The 17,699-nt window shown below is 35.6% G+C and overlaps 1 long non-coding RNA gene across 2 annotated transcripts in view; it reads left to right on the top strand.

The window, feature by feature from the left end:
- The window catches only part of LOC111093712, a 532,261-nt gene that overhangs the window by 362,279 nt on the left and 152,283 nt on the right, over positions 1-17,699 (top strand). The window contains exon 2 of one of the 2 annotated variants that reach the window (XR_005383084.1): positions 2,209-2,258. The exons of the other annotated variant lie outside the window; for it this stretch is intronic. This is a non-coding gene — a long non-coding RNA (uncharacterized LOC111093712). The remainder of the gene's footprint in view (positions 1-2,208; positions 2,259-17,699) is intronic. 2 annotated transcript variants of the gene reach the window in all.

Below are 17,699 nucleotides of genomic sequence, written 5' to 3'. Positions count from 1 at the left end.
GAAGAATGATCCTCATCCTCCGCCCACCAAATAAATATGTGGGCCTCTCTATGTATAGACACAACATATACATACATATATATACGCATGCGTTCCAAGGCTAGGATAACATTCAAACAACCATTGCTTTTCAGCTTCAGGCTTATGTAGACACACAGTAAATAAAGTAATTTATTTCTGTGAACGAAAAAGGAAATAGCTACCCATGGTTCTGAGTTAGGCTTCTGCTTATGATCTAGCCATTTCTCAGCAGGTGAAGCCCTTGCTAACCAACAGAAAAACCACATGATATTGTCAGTAATACAATGGGCTTTCGGTATTTTAGATGAAAAAAGGAGTCATTGGTTAATGGTCTCATAGAGAGAGAATTATGGTAATAGATGTAGTATAGTGCACCTCCCAGTTACTAACCTGAAGCACTGATACCTATCACTGTATAAGGACTATTTCATGAAACACAGATTTCTGTAGCCAGTCTTTAGAAGGTGGTAAGGGTCCCTGAAGGCATGCCCTACAGATTTACCGTAGAACAATGGTGACATGACTCACATGATTCACTTTGACTTAAAAAAAAAAAGTATCTATTAAAATTTATGTAGTAGGAGCAAAATTAATGCCAAAATACTTCAGAACACATTCTTCAAAATTAACATCACAAAATAGATAGGATTAAAAGAAAGGTACTCATGTGCGTGTGTGTTCAATTATTATACAATTAGATATCCAAAGTCCTAGATGCTATCTTAGCCCTGCCACACATTCATTTACACAGTACATTTTGCTGTGTTTGAAGCTTTTATTAAAAATTAGTCATATATATCTTTCTTAAAATTGAAAAAAAAAAAAAACATGTTTGGGGATTTAGTCCTTATGTAGAACTCACTAGATGCTAGTTCAGGTTAAGAGGCTCCATGGGGGAGGGTGGAGGTGAGGAGTGGAATGTGTTAGTTATTTGCTTCCGTTACTATGTTAAATACAAAATGATTTGAGAGATGAGCATCTTTATGTGTCCTCGGTGCCTAGAAATTTAGGCCATTTTAAAGAATCAAGGAAAACGTAGCCTGTCTGCGTTACCATTCTGTCTGCTTTTCTGATTCTTCTCTTACCTCTTTGTCCAGTGTAAGAGGGAATTAAGGACAAGGCAAGTCTTTCTAGAAAGAGGGAATGGAAGAGAACATAGAAACTTACTATCTACCTGGTATTTTGCTAGGCTGCCTCAGTCTCCCTGCAAAAGATGAGACAAGTTAGCAACAACTGTCTCATTGGCTAGAAAATTGCACAAAAGCTTTTATTGGTAACACTTGCTTAAACTGGCCTTGTATCATATATCTCAAGAGAGAAAACTCAGTTCTTTGTTCTTTTTGCTTCCTCCCTCCACTCTGGAGAAATGGGATCTGCTCTGAGCAGGTTGCAGGTGCACACTTGTCTGGCCTGTTTCAGTGGTGGGAGACCAGACACACTTGATTTCAGATGCAATAAGAACTAGAATAACCACTGCAAGCTTTCAGAGAGCGGGTTTCTTTCACTGCCATCTGCATGTTGGCCGAGTTTTAAAAGCAATTGATAATATTCGTGGCTAATGCTAACGACATCAGTATTTTAAGGATTTAAGAACCTATGATGTTATTTACTCTTTTAGATTTCTCAGAGACTAAAGGGTAGCCTTGAAATAAAACTATGAACGTTACAAATTCCACGTTTGTTAAACCTGTTTCGTGCCCTCTGTGAAAATCAATAGAGGGGCAAAAACTATTTTAAATATCAACAAAATGAAAAGGTGTGACATGCTGAATCCCAATAAGGTCTTCTGAGGACCATATTGCCCAGGTCATTTGAACATAGAAAATTCTTTAAGGAAACAGAGTCTATTTAGGATTCTGTTCCTGAGTCCATTGAAGGTGCTTAGTTCCTGCATTTATTACTGTGAATTACATCTTCCTCTTAGAAAGGATATAAAGGCCCCATTTTCAGTTTCATGGAGGATTTTGCAAATATGGAGGGCTTTTACACATATTGCATAAAATAAACACCTCATTTCTTACGTTTTCTTCTTGCATTGGATAAAGACAAGAACAGCTAAAAGAAATTTATTTCCTCCCTCTCTTCTTTACTGACTTTTTGTCATCTTAGAATGTATTAAAAATGTCTTCACTATTACCCTCTCTTATTTATTGCTTTAATCTCTCTTTTTCTTTTTCTTTCCTCCAGGTAAGTCCTGCTGCTTTCTAAATCTTACCAGAATGTCCTTTAGAAAAATGGTAAGTACGTCTCTCCAGTAATATGGTTTCATTTTCCAGGGTACAAAGAGATTATCTTTTTTTTTTTTTTCCTTAAAGCTGCATTTGGTATCAGCCTATTTCTTGGCTTTTATCCATTAACACTAAAAAACACTTGGTCATGAGTGAGGCGGCAATTTTCTGTTTGATACATTGATGGACCCTTGTTACTTTGGGTTTTCAGAGTATTGTTCCTAAGACTTCCTAGAAAATTGACAGTCTGCTAGTGCATGTTGTGCATTAGAGAGAGGCTACCCAGCTTCTAGGAAACATTAAATGTTGGGTGGTCAGAGATTACAGATGGTCTGTGTTTGGTTCAGAGAATTAAAGGACTTGCATTTATGAGCATCAGATTTTAGAACCCAGCAGGTAAATATTGGTCCAGTGACGTTAAATGACAAAACCTTTTCATAAAACATTCCACGCCAAAGCTACCAAAGGAAATGTGACAGTGAAAATGAGAAGCAAAGGTTCACAAAACCTGGCTAATTGGTTTAGTGCTTCCAAAGGAAGAATATTGGCACTGCAGTCTTCATCTGCTGGAATTAGCTTCATGGTCCATTAAAAGAAATACAAATTTAGCTTTGTATATCGCAGTCCTTCATATTCAGAGATGATGCAAGTTGCAAGGAATTTTGATTCATATTTCCTTAAGATGAGAGTGTGGATAGTATAACAAACTGAAATTATGACTTCTTACTGTTGTTGGCTATTTTATTTTGTGTCCTTGGTTTCACCGTTGTATTATACGTAATTATACTTATACTAGAATCATATTCTGTGCTGTTCCAGGAGACCATTTCAAAACCTTTTTTCATAAGACTGAACGCTTGTTTGATAACACTAAAATGAAATAACAAGCACGTGAAAGGAGATTTAGTCAAGACCATGAGAAACAGAATAAGAGTTTCAATTTTCAAGCTTTTAGCTAGACTTGTCTTTAAAAAACAAATAATGAAAAAAAGAAAAAATCTTAACATTTAAGTGCTAGGACATGGTATTTATATTACATGTTATTCTGTTATCAAGTCACATATATTTTATAATAACTGCTTCTGGTAATTCAATTAAAGAAAAGTCACCAGACGGTGTGTGGACAACTCGGCATGCAACTCTCTAAAATAGCTTTGAATAGGAAACTCTAGAATTAACTGGAATATGTGCTCTGTTTTTTTCAGTCTCTTGAATTCTTAAGCAATCATCTTGCTTACACCCACCATAAGATCATCTCTTTCCCTTAAAATTTTCTTTCAGTATCATGTTGGCCTTTTTCTGTTGCAAGGAAAATTCAGTGCAACTGGTTCAAGCAAAAAGGAAATTTGTGAGATTATGTAACAACAACAACAACAACAACAACAACAAAAACCTAGAGATAGATCTTGCTGGGCACAGCCATTAACAAATGTTTAAAGAACCTCCCTAGGATCTGATTACTTTGTTTCACTATCTCAAATGCATTATTTCTGTTGGCTTCTTGGTTTTTATGAACTCAGTTTGAAATCCCATGGAGAAAACAGAGTAACTCTGTGGGTAGTCACAGCCGGAGACCCACTGCATCTCATTGACTCTGATTTTTGTCTTGAACATGTCTCTGATGGGAATGCAGTGAACAAACTGACTTAGGTCTAAGTTATGTGCTTCATCCCTCGCACTGGGGGTTAGGTGGAGCCTTATCTAAAATCAGGAACAAAATGAAAAACGGATGGATTTCCAAACTGCTGATATCTTCACTAAGGTGAATAGATGCTGAGAAGCCATGAAACAAATCAATAAATATCCATTTCATCTTCTTTATTACTATTTTTTTTTTCCTTCAGCAAATGATTCTCTTTCTCCTTTTTGAAATGGTAGAGTGAACTTGACTAGCCCTGCTCTATCAAAACTGCCCTGCAGCCTGGCCAGCAAACAAGTGTACATGGAGTCGTGAGATGAGGCTGTGGCAGCTTCCAGGATTTCTTCTGTTTGATGAAAAGTACCTGAGCCAACAAACCTGGGCCAAGAAATGCTAGATAAAAGCATTATATTTTAATCAAGTTTACCTCTCTCTTCCGCCCTTCTTTGTATGTTTTATTTGCACTAAGCACAGTGAAAACACAATGTTGAGACTTGGTTGTACTACTGATGTATTTCTGGTTTTAAAGATAAAGTCATTAGATACAAGAGCATTGCACATGGGGATAGAGCATCTAAAGGTAATTTATTTCACATATGAAAGCTCACTTAAAAGAATAGCTTTCTCTGTACAACAGTAGTTATTAACTCCTGAATTGTCTACTTTAACACACTTAGGTCATTATCACTTTCCTTTCCCTCCCTGCTTATATTAACAGTTTACAACCAGGAACTTTGGCTTGATGGAAATAGTTGTTGTTGCTGTTTCTTCAACGTAAAGGAGAAATCTAATATCTTAAATTTCTTTGGAATCTTATGGAGGATACAGATTGTGGTTAGTGCCCTCTAGAGTTGTACAGCACCAAAATCTTGGAGCCAATCAATGATCGGGATTGCAGATTTTAATCTCATAATGCCCAGGTTGCCACTAAGAAAAAAAGATTATTGTTTTGATAAAAATATATTCTATCGCTGCTTGGAGAATTTAAGTTGTGAACAAATTCCTGAAAATGTTATAAACCTTGATAGAGAACAGTCTGTCTAGATTTTGGGAGCCTAGTTGATGAAATTAGACACTTCTTAAAGTCTTTATTTATTTGAGAGAGACAAGGTGTGTGTGTGTGTGTGTGAGAGAGAGAGAGAGAGAGAGAGAGAGAGAGAGAGACAGCAAGAGTGGGGAAGGGGGAGGAGCAAGAGAGAGGGAGATGGAGAAGCAGACTCTCCACTGAGCAGGGGGCCTAATGCTGGACTCAATTCCAGGACCCTGGGATCATGACCTGAGCTGAAGGCAGATGCTTAACTGACTGAGCCACCCAAGTACCCCCAAATTAGATTTCTTTATATCATTTTTGAACATTTTTAATCTAAATGAAGCCAAACTATTCAGCACAAGCTTTAGTCAAGTACTTTCTGAAAGACAATTTACTTGCTTGCTTAGAAGTAGATTATTCAATTTCTGTTTAATTTTTGTTTTTCTTTTTTTTAAATTCAATGTTTATTTTGAATGTAGGAAAACAGTACCAAGAATAATAATGTAACTGTTATGATAATAGATAAAACTCATTTACTGCATTAGTATTTCTCCCACTTTAGGTACTAACAGTGTATTTTTCAAAAGAAAGATAAATTCGTAAAACCAAAGATACATGCTTTACAATTTCTTATTAGATATGAAATTATTAAAATATATCAGCAGTAATGATCCTACTTGAAAGCTATTTATCTTTCCATCCCCCAAAGCACCTTAAACCAAGCTTTACACATAGCAGATACTCTGTATTCTTAATTGATGAGTAAAGTAATAAAAAATGAATGAATAAATAAATGACTTTTTGCAAGACTTATTTTTCATACATAAATCTAATATAAAATGTAAGAAACCTTGAAAATATAAAATAAAATTATATGTATATGTGTGGCTTTCTCATCATAAAATAACATATATTCAAATGATAAGATTCAACAGCAGCTCTTCTTGAAATATACTAACTTAGAATATGAGAACAAAGTAATTAGAAAAACTATAAAAATAGCTGATAAAATGAAAAGCAGCTAAGAAAAATCAGAGATCTAAACCCTATTAAATGCATGTTTTCCACCTAGCATAGCATGTATTGGTCATAAGCGCCCACCATTCTCTGGTTTCAAGGGCCCCTTTTTTTCCCTTGCCTACTTCACATTCAATTTCTTTTTTTTTTTTTTTTTTTTTTTAATTTTTATTTATTTATGATAGTCACAGAGAGAGAGAGAGAGGCAGAGACATAGGCAGAGGGAGAAGCAGGCTCCATGCACCGGGAGCCCGATGTGGGATTCGATCCCGGATCTCCAAGATCGCGCCCTGGGCCAAAGGCAGGCGCCAAACCGCTGCGCCACCCAGGGATCCCAATTTCTAAATACATTTGTAAGAGTTGGTAGGAGTGCCACAGTGTTTATAATATGCTTTAGAAAATAACAAAATTTCCTGAAACACAGACTAGAATTTTGCATGAATCTCACCTAGTAGCTTTTCAAGGTGACTGGCACATGTTTATTGTTATCTTTTTTCTTTAAGAATAAATGTTTAAATAAGGGGCTTATCAGTAGTCTGTAGAGTATATGAATTTACAGAAGTTTTAACATATATATCATGATTTTATTTGTCATTTGGGTTGTGAGTTCTTTTTCTGGGCATCTTTTGCTTGGCAGAAGCCCAGCATAACTCAAGTTCCTGGAGAGTTTGACAGTCCTTTTCTGCCAGTTTGCCAGTCTACATAAGGGTTTAGTGCTTAGATATCAGATTAAGTATTGATAATACTCAAAAGATCTGGGGATTATGTTACTAAGTTGATAAATTTAAATGTCATGAAATATTTAAATATAACATTTAAAAATGTTAAAAGAGGAAAGCCTGGGTGGCTCAGCGGTAAGCGTCTGCCTTTGGCTCAGGGTGTGATTCTGGGATCCAGGATCGAATCCTGAATGGGGCTCCCTGTGAGGAGCCTGCTTCTCCCTCTGCCTATGCCTTTGCCTTTCTCTGTGTGTCTCTCATGAATAAATAAATAAAATCTTTAAAAAAGAAAAGAAAAGAAAATGTTAGAAGAAAGAAAAAAAAAAAAAAAAGGAACACCGACCTAGAATTCTACATTCAGTAAAAATATCCATTAAATGTGAAGAAGTATTTTTTTTTCAGACAAACAAAAACCGAGTGAACTCATCACCAATCGACCTTTTTGCAAGAACTGTTAAATAATTTTCTTTAGGTAGAAGGAAAATGATGCAGGTCAGAAACTTAGATCTATGTAGCAAAAGGTAGACTGTTAGAGAAGGAATAAATCAAAGTAAAATGAAATGTTTTCTTTTTCTTATTTTTAATTGATCTAAAAAATAACTATGTATTTAAAGTCATAATAGCAACAACACATTGAGTGATTAGCATATGTATAAGTAAAAAGTCTGATGGCAATGCCACAAAAGATAAGAGGGAGAAAATGGATGTGCAAGTGGAATAGTACTATTTGAAGGTATAGTTGGTCAAAAATATATGTGTAAAATATAGAGAAACCTTACTTTTAAGTATAATTCAAATTAAAACTAGAGAAGTTTAAGAGGCAGAGTAGAAAGAGGCTCTGACAATGAATAGAAAACAAAATCACAGTTGACATTAATCCAAATATATCAAAAATCACTTTAAATGTGGATGGTCTACATATAGCAATTAAATGATAAATATTTCCATATTGGATAAGTAAACAAGAGACAGCTACATGTTATCTGCAAGAAACTCACTATAAAAATAAAGATTCTTATAGGTTAAAAGCAAAGAAAGATACCATGCTACCACTGATTAAAAGAAAGCTGGACTGGTTACATTAATTTCAGACAAAGCAGGCTTCAAATCAAGGAAAACTATCAAGGGTAAAGAGAGGTATTAGTAATGATAAAGGGATCAATTCTCAAAGAAGGCATATTAACCTTAAATATGTATGCATCCCAAAATGACATTAAAGTATGAGACACGTAAACTGATAGAACTGAGAAGAGAAATAGACAAATCCACTCACTATACTATTTGGAGACTTCAGCATGTACCCGTCAGTAATTGCTAGATTAAGCAGTGAGTCAGTAAGAATATAATTGACCTGTAAGAATATAGTTGACCTCAACAGCATTATAATCAACTCTACCTAATTGACATTTATAGTATATTTTGTTCAACCATAATAGAATTCATATCCTCCTCATGCTTTCATCCTTATTCCAACCTTCCATGCAACATTCACCAAGATAGACCACATTCTGGGTCATAAAACATACCTTAACAAATTTTTTAAAAAATCACACAAAGTGTGTTCTCAGACCACAATGGATTAAACTAAAATTAATTGAATATCTCCAAATATGTGGAAATTGAACATTATCCATATAAATATTACATAGGCCAAATAAGAAATCTCAAGAGAAATTAAAATAGTTTTTTGAAATAAAGTTAAAATACGAATTGTAGAAAATTGTGAGATGCAGCAAGAGGGAAATTTAGAGCTTGAGATACATGTATTAGAAAAGAACAAAGACATGAAATCAATAGTCTAAACTTCTAACTTAGGAAAGTAGAAAAAGAAGAACAACTTAAGCCTATAGAAAGCAGAAGAAAACAAAAAACCAAAAACAAAAACAGAATTTAATCAATACATTGAAACAGGAAAATAATGGGACACCTGAGTGGCTTAGCAGTTGAGTGTCTGTCTTCAGCTCAGAGAGTGATCCTGGGTCCATGGATCAAGTCCCACATCAGGCTCCCTGTGAGGAGCCTGCTTCTCCCTCTGCCTGTATCCCTGCTTCTCTCTCTGCATCTCTCATGGATAAATAAATCTTAAAAAAAAGAAAATAGGAAAATAATAGAGAAAATAGAGGTTAAAGCTGTTTATATATTTATTTATTTATTTATTTATTTATAGATTTTATTTATTCATGAGAGACACACAGAGAAAAATAGAAGCAGAGACATAGGCAGAGGGAGAAGCAGGGCCCCTGTGGGGAGCCCGATGCAGGACTCGATTCAGGACTTGATCCCAGGACCTCAGGATCATGCCCTGAGCCAACGGTAGATGCTCAACCTCTAAGCCACCAAGATACCTCAAAAGCTAAATGTTAGAATCTTCTAACTAATCTAACCAAGAAAAAATATGTATTGGTAATACAAATTATTAATATCAGGATCCAGAGAGGAATCATCACTACTCATACTGTGGGCATCAAAAGGAATATAAAGCAATACTATGGGCAATTCTATGTCTAGGAATTTGGCTAAGTTAGATGAATGGGCCAATTACTGGGAACACATAAACTAACAAAAGTCACACAAGGAGAAATAAATAACCTGAATAGCCCTATTAAATAAATTAAATTAATAATTACTGACCTTCCAAAAATGAAATCCCCAAGTCCAGATGGTTTCACTAGTGAATTTTGCCAGACAATTAAGGAGGAAATTATACCAATTGTCTACAATCTCCTACAGAAAATAGAGGAGGGAACACTTCTGAACTCCTCTATGAGGCCAGCATTAGTTTAATACTTAAACCATATAAAGACATTGCAAGAAAGGTAAACTATAGATCAATATCTGTCACTAACAGAGACACAAAACCCTCAATGAAATATTAGCAAATTGAGTCCAACACTGTGTAAAAGGAATTATATAACCTAACTGAATTGGTTTCTTAAGGCTGCCATAATAAATTATCACACAGTGGGTGCCTTGAAACAACAAATAATGATTCTATTATAGTTCTGGAGTTTAGAAGCCCAAACCATGGTGTTGACAGGGCCATCAATCAATCAACAAATATAAAATATATAATTTACATGTAAAACTTATTATAAAAGACATATGGGGTAATATACAAATCACTTTGGATTGATGATAGTTCTTTTTTTAATATAACACTACTGATACAATCCTTGAAAGAAAAAAATGTGATAACTTTGAATTTATTAAAGTTAAAAAAAAAAAATACTTGGGCTCTGAGAAAGACCCTGTTAAGAGAATTAAAATACAAGCCACAGACCAAGATAAAATATTTATAAAACATGTTACCTGATAAAGAAATTGTATTCAAAATTATAAGAACATTCTTAGCATTTAATGTTAAAAAGACAGGCCAATTTTAAAAATGAGCCAGAGATCAGAACAGATACCTAACCAAATATGATGTGTAGATGGAAATAATATGAAAAGATGCTCAGTATCATTTGTCATAAGAGAATTGCAAATTAAAATGACAACGAGATACCACTCTATACCTATTAGAATGGCTAAAATCCAAAATATATAATACTGCCTGCTGTGAAGATGTGGAGAAACAGGAGCTCTTATTCATTGTTGGTAGAAATTCAAAATGGCGCAGCCACTTTGAAAGACAGTTTGGCAGTGTCTTATGAAATAGAAAGATGGTCTTATAATATGATGTGTTAAGTATTTATTTAATTGATTCAAAAACGTATGTTCATGCAAAACTTACACGTGAATATTTGTAGCAGCTTTATGCACAAATGCACAATAACCAAAAACTGAAAGCAACCAAAATGCTCTTCAAAGATGAATGGATAAAAAAAAAAAAAAAGAAAGAAAAGATGAATGGATAAACAAACTGATACATTCATAGGATGGAATATTATTGAGCTATTAACAGAAATGAGCTATCAAGCCACAAGTAGAATAGACAAATCTTAAATGCAAATTGCTAAGTAAAATAAGGCTCCATACTATATGATCTTGACTTTATGGCATTCTGGAAATGTCAAAATTATTTAGATGGTAAACAGATCAGTGGTTGTCAGGGGTTAGGGTTGGGGAGAGGATGTTAAATAGGTGAAGCATAGGATTTTTTTAGAGTGAGTTATTCTATATGGTAGAAGAGAAGCATTTATCAAAACCTATACACCTTTACAGCCCAAAAAATGAACCTTATTTTTTTTTAGGGCTTAATAAAATCGTTTAGGGGTTAGTAAATCCCAGAATGGAAGGTAGAATATGATAAAACAATCTAAATACATTATAATATATAAAAAACACCTAGTTGAAGGGGCTGAGAGAATAAGGGGAAGGAGGCTGTAATGATCCATGTAATAATGAATCAGAATTGGAGACAGTAGTATGAACTTATGTTTAGCTCAGTGTAGATACAGATGGTCTACAAGTAAATGAGCAGATGGATTTCAGGGTGGGCAAGAGCATGGCAAAGCAGTAATTTGAGAGAAAAAACAATCTGAGCTATTCTTCTATCATGGATCTTATCATTATGCAAAGCAAACAAATAATAACAGGAACAAACCCTGGTGGGTACCCACCCTATCTTTAACACAAATCCTCTTCAGCAAGAAATCCAACTGAGGAGAATTACATTTATAAATGAGCTTCATTCCGATGAACTTTATAGAAGGAAATGCTTCGAAGCTCAGTACTATTTGTTCTGTAAAGATGAATATATTTGAACTGTGTAAAATTTATTAATAATGCTAAGTTTGACATAGAGATATTTATCAAATTCCAGAGGCACACTATTCTTCATGTTTGAGAATAGAACGTTGGGGGTCTCAAAAAACACATGAAATTAATTAGTGGAAATTATAGTAGACAGATGCTCAAAATTCGTTGAATGACAGACTTCCAACAGATTAAAGAGTGAAGTTATTTTGAGTGTTCTGTTGTGGAGAAAAATGGTGCTTAAAAAAATATTTATGTGAGAGGAAGAGAAGGAGAGAAGGAGAGAGAGGGACCACGCACATGTAGGGAGAAGGGCAGAGGGAGAGAAATCTCAAGCTCACTCCCTGCTGAGCAGTGGGCTCTTCACATGGGGCTCTATCTCACAACTCTGAGATTGTGACCTGAGCCAACATAAAGAGTCAGATGCTTAACCAACTGAGGCACCCAAGTGCCCCAATAGTGCTCTTTTTATTTTATTTTATTTTATTTTATTTTATTTTATTTTATTTTATTTTTATTTTTTTATTATTTTTTTAAATTTTTATTTATTTATGATAGTCACACAGAGAGAGAGAGAGAGAGAGAGAGAGAGAGAGAGAGAGAGAGGCAGAGACACAGGCAGAGGGAGAAAGCAGGCTCCATGCAGGGACCCGACGTGGGATTCCATCCCGGGTCTCCAGGATCGCGCCCTGGGCCAAAGGCAGGCGCCAAACCGCTGAGCCCCCCAGGGATCCCCTATTATTTATTATTTATTTATTTATTTATTTATTTATTTATTTATTTATTTATTTATTTATTTATTTATTTTTCCCCAATAGTGCTCTTGTAGAAAATACCACTTGGCTCCCTTGGCAAAGATACGCATGACCTAGGAGAGAGTTCATTTCTCAACAGTTTATTACAGTTGGAGGTTACATCAGAGTAAAGCAGCTCATCAGCAAAGCTTTGTATAACCATCTGTGATAATATAGGTTCCAGGACACCCTTCCATTCTGTCTAGGACTGACTTCTCATGAGACTTAAGAAGGGATAGAAGAGGATGGTATAGAAAATGAGATAGCTCTGAGAACACCTAAGTTTTCAGAGGGAGAGATTGTTTTTTTGTTTGTTTTTTAAAGAGTTTATTTATTTATTCAGGAGAGACACACAGAGAGAGTGAGGCAGAGACACAGGCAGAGGGAGAAGCAGGCTCCATACAGGGAGCCTGATGTGGGACTCGATCCCGGGTCTCCAGGATCACACCATGGGCCGAAGGCAGGTGCTAAATCGCTGAGACACCCAGGTGCCCCACTGTTCAAAGAGAAATAAAAACCTGAAATGCAACATTTTCTTGTAATTTCTTAGAAGAAAGGTATATAGAAACCTTTGTATCAAAAGTAATAGTGCCCTAACATAAACATATTTTTGTTTAGTTTTCTAGCAGTATTGATGGACGTTTACTAACTTATGGGCACTATTCCACTTGATTTTTGGGGATTAATCAGTCACGTTTATAGGTAGCTAACCATATAAAGTCCATAATGGAGTAGTTCACAGAAGGACTTATAACATGTGATCTTTGCCTCATTAGTGTGACATTTTAATCCTTTGTAATCTGTGCGAAACTTTGCACCTCTTTGTCATGCTTACAGCTAATGATCTGCACTTTAATACAATTCTTAAAAGTGGAGTTAGAGTTGTGTCAGTATCTTTAAGGATGTGTCTTTGAAATTTCAAACAGAAGTGGAACATACTTCCATTTTACTCTCAGACCAGTTGTGAATCTTACAGATCTTTTTATAGTGTAGTTTACTCCAAAAAGAGAGGATGAAAACTGTACTTTAAGCTGTTAAAAATAGAGGCTGAAATTTTAAAAGAGTGAGGTTAAGGAAATATGCAATTCACCTGCTAACTTTCTTACCGTGATTGGATAACGTACTTACCCTACGAGTCCTAGAAATAGAGATCGTAAAAGCCAATGCGATCAATGGATTATGAAGTTCATGTTATTAACAAAAGATAACAATGACAGCTCTTCAGGAGAAGCAATGGTTTCCTCTGGATTTGGAAAGACATTTTTCATGTTGGTTATTGGAAAACGCAGAAACTATTGCCTTTATCAGTGATTTTGTAGTGGAGTGGGAGTGATTTTGTAGTGGATTGGGGGAATTTGTAGTGGAGTGGGAGTGGGAGTGATTTTGTAGTGGAGTGGGGGAATGGCTATTTTATGCATTGACCCTTGATTGGACAAAGTCTTTAGGAGTAACTCACTGATGGTGTTCTGCATGGGTGTGAGCCACTGAGCTCAGGTCACGTTGCTTTATAAGGCCCTAACTTGTTACAGATTTGGAGATGATGGCTAGCATACCCTTTAAACCATCCTTCTGGCACAAGGTTTTATTAGACCTGAAGAGAGTTGGGTCAAGATGCCTCTCTGGTTAGCAGAAGGAGATGCCTCTCTGGTGACCTTTTTGTGATGCTGATTATTTTCCATAGCTTAAGGAATTGTTTAGAAAGCCTAGGAAAGGGCAGCCTGGGTGGCTCATCGGTTTAGTGTTGCCTTTGGCCCAGGGCGTGATCCTGGAGACCTGGCATCAAGTCCCATATCGGGCTCCCTTCATGGAGCCTGCTTCTCCCTCCGCCTGTGTCTCTGCCTCTCTCTCTCTCTCTCTCTCTCTCTCTCTCATGAATAAATAAATAAAATCTTAAAAGAAAAAAATAGAAAGAAAGCCTAGGAAGCGTAGAGTCCTCTCTCAGAATTAGAGACAAAGTCCTCTCATTGTGTTCAGTTATGTTTTTTTTTTTTAAACTTTTACAACATATTCATTTTAAACATAACACATATCTCAAAATTCCTGGGTTTTCTTTTGAGAAGGAAGGAATTGATGACAAAAAGAGTCGGTGAGTTTTTGCAAAGTTCATTTTTAGGGAATTGAGGAATGTGGTAAGGGTCATTTGACTGGCAGCTCATTAACTTTCAGATTCTTCTATGTTCCTGATGATGAGAATTAACGTGGAACAATGAGTAGCACCTCTGACCTCAATTATCTTCACCTATGTGTTTCTCTGTTCCTGTATTATTTTTTCAGGAACCGATTTCTGTCTGAAATAAGTTTGAGGAAGAGGATTTCCCAATTCAAATGTAAAGTCATACGTCTTTTGACACAAAGGAGTTTTCGTTGGACTTTAAATAATGAAGAGCAGGAAATGGATTTAGTTGCGGCTCTTCTTGTGTCATATTCCACTCCATCCCAGACTCTCTCATTTCTCTTTTATAGCCCTAATGTCTTTTTGTTAAAATAATTATTTTTTTTCTCCATGCGAGTTTCTGTCATTAGATGAAAGGTCATGGTTATACTATGAATCCTGGATAATAAATACAGTGCAAAATGGATTGAAATGCATAGAACAAAAAAGACTTTCCAATTAAAAAACACTTTGCCAAGCCTGCACCAAACAACCATATAGACTCTGCTTTCTCTTCACTTATAATTAGCTGCCACTGAAAGTTAATTACTTTCAGGATCAAAGGAAACAAAACTAGAAATAAAATGGAAGGATTCCTTTTAGATTTAAAGTTTAAATAAATGTTTGCCTTAGGAGCAGACCATATGCTGAATCCATCCCAGAGGGAAAATGTTCTTAAGAATCTTCAATACAGGGATCCCTGGGTGGCGCAGCGGTTTAGCGCCTGCCTTTGGCCCAGGGCGCGATCCTGGAGACCCGGGATCGAATCCCACGTCGGGCTCCCGGTGCATGGAGCCTGCTTCTCCCTCTGCCTGTGTCTCTGCCTCTCTCTCTCTCTCTCTCTCTCTCTCAATGTGTGTGTGACTATCATAAATAAATAAAAATTTAAAAAAAAAAAAAAAAAAAAAAAAAAAAAAAAAAAAGAATCTTCAATACATATAGACCGACTTTAAAGTTCATTGAAGGTGGGCAAAGAAATAAGTCAGATTTTATTTCCTTTGGGAGTATCAACTGGCAGGTTTTACAAGGGAGTAGCAAAGACTTTACATATCCTCATTTTTGTTTCATCAGCAGAACAGAAAAATATTGTACCATTTGGAAGATTTATTCTCGAAATGCTTTCTTCTAAGAAGACTGCTAAAAACTCTGATTTGATTTCTGATTTCTCTGAATGACAAGGCTGCCTTATTAAAAAGGCTAATTGATTATGGCTCTAATCATGTGCTTACCTACTTAAAACCACTCTTCGTTCAGTCATGGCAGACATTTTTATGGCTTTACTTCCTAAACTTATTGCACCATTTCTCTTCCCCCAGAATGATTAAAAAAAGAAAGAAAGAAAAAAAAAGAGGAAAGAAAGAAAAAGAAAGAAAAAGAAAGAAAGAAAGAAAGAAAGAAAGAAAGAAAGAAAGAAAGAAAGAAAGAAAGGAAGAAAGAAAGAAAGAAATTAATTCAAATGTAGAACACCAGTGGGGAGTCTGTAATCATTCTTTTTTCCAGTTTGTTTCTAAAAACAGGCTATGATTTTTTGCAAAACTCATTTCAGAATAGAATGATCAGGTTCTGGGCTGTTTTTGGAAAAGTTAAGAGAATGTTCGCCTAAGGTAGTTCAGGATTGTGGATAGAAAAGTGTAGATGACTCAGGGGCAGTACGGCTTTGCTCTCTACTCTGGAGTCACCTTAAGGTGTTCATCCCAAGGTCTGGGCATGACAGTAATGTGGATATAACTGTTCCTCAAATATTCACCCACAAATCTCCACCAACAATGAGAGTTCTCAGGAAGCCACGAGTCTCATCCCCAATCCTGCAGTTAGACTTCCTGTTCTTGACCTGCTGGTCATACCGTTATACTGCTACCAATGAATGGCCTAACACTGAGCTCAATATTTCACACTTATCTTAATGTTTCTTATGATAGTTATATAAGGTAGGAATAGTTATTATCCAGCTATTACCAAATAGGAAGTCTGCCTGAGAGATTAGGTCACTTGCTGAGCCCACATAGCTAGTATGAGACGACAGCCAACCATAAGCCCAGCTTAATTGGAATCCAAAGCCTGTGCTTATTACCAATATGTTAATGTTCCCTTCTTGTAACATTTTCTTTATTGTGGTAAAAAAATAATAAAATTTGCTATCTTAGTTATTTTTAAATATACTGTATGGTGGTGTTGACTATATGCGTATTGTGATGCAACTGATTTTAAGACCTGTTTCATCTCAAAAACTGAAAATCTATATCCATTGAACAACAGCATTTTCATTCTTCCTCCTCCTCAGCCTTGGTAACCTGACATCCTCTTCTCCGTTTCTAAATGTTTGACTACTTTAGATTCTTCCTCTAATTAGAATTGTGCAGTATTTGTATTAAAAAATATTTTAAAAAGTTAAGTATTAAAAATAAATACTTTTAAAAATTAATACTTTTTTAAAAATTAAAAGTATTAAAAATGCCACACTTTTTTATCCATTCTTCCATCTATGAACATTAAGGTTATTTCCATCTCTTGGTTTTTGTGACTAATGCTGCAGTGAGTATGGGATCCAGATATCCCTTGGAGATCCTATGCTCAGTTCTTTTGGATCTATACCAAGAAGTGATATTCTTGAATCAAAGGATGAATCTAATTTGATTTTTTGAGAAAATTTTCATACAGTCCTTTGCCTATTGTTTAATTGGGTGTGTGTTTTTATTGTTGTGAAGTTGTAGGAATTCTTTATATACACTGGATATTAACCCCTTACCAGACATATGTTTTGCATATATTTTCATCCATTTTGTAAATTGTCTTTTCACTCCTTTGATTGTTTCCTTTGGTATGCAGAAGTTTTTAATTTTTCTGTAATCCCATTTATGTGTACTTTGGTTGTTTGTGCTTTTACTGTCATATCCAAGAAATCCTTACCAAATCTATTACCTTAAAGCTTTTTCCCTATGTTTTCTCCCAGGAATTTTGTAGTTTGAGGTGTTGTGCTTAGGTGTTTAATCCATCTTGAGTTAATTTTTGTATATTGTGTAAGGTAAGGATCCAACTTCATTCTTTTGTATGTCATATCCTTTCCTTTTTTAAAATATTTTATGTATTTATTCATGAGAGACACAGAGAGAGGCAGAGACCTAGGCAGAGGGAGACACAGGCTCCATACAGGGAGCCCGATGCAGGACTTGATCCCAGGACTCCAGGATCATGCCCTGAGCCAAAGGCAGATGCTCAGCCACTGAGCCACCCAGGCGTTCCTGTCATATCCTTTTCAACATCATTTGTTGAAAAGACAATCCTCTCTCCATGTGTAGCCTTGGTGTCCTTGTTGATGATCATTTGACCGTATACATGAGGGTTTATTTCTGGGCTCTCTGTCCTGTTCCATGGATCTATATGTCTGTCTTATGCTAAGTAAA

Source organism: Canis lupus, chromosome 33, assembly GCF_011100685.1.
Source record: "Canis lupus familiaris isolate Mischka breed German Shepherd chromosome 33, alternate assembly UU_Cfam_GSD_1.0, whole genome shotgun sequence".
In the NCBI taxonomy this organism is placed as follows: domain Eukaryota; kingdom Metazoa; phylum Chordata; class Mammalia; order Carnivora; family Canidae; genus Canis; species Canis lupus.
Note: the sequence above shows the minus strand (reverse complement) of the source record. Positions and strands in the feature narration are given on the sequence as shown.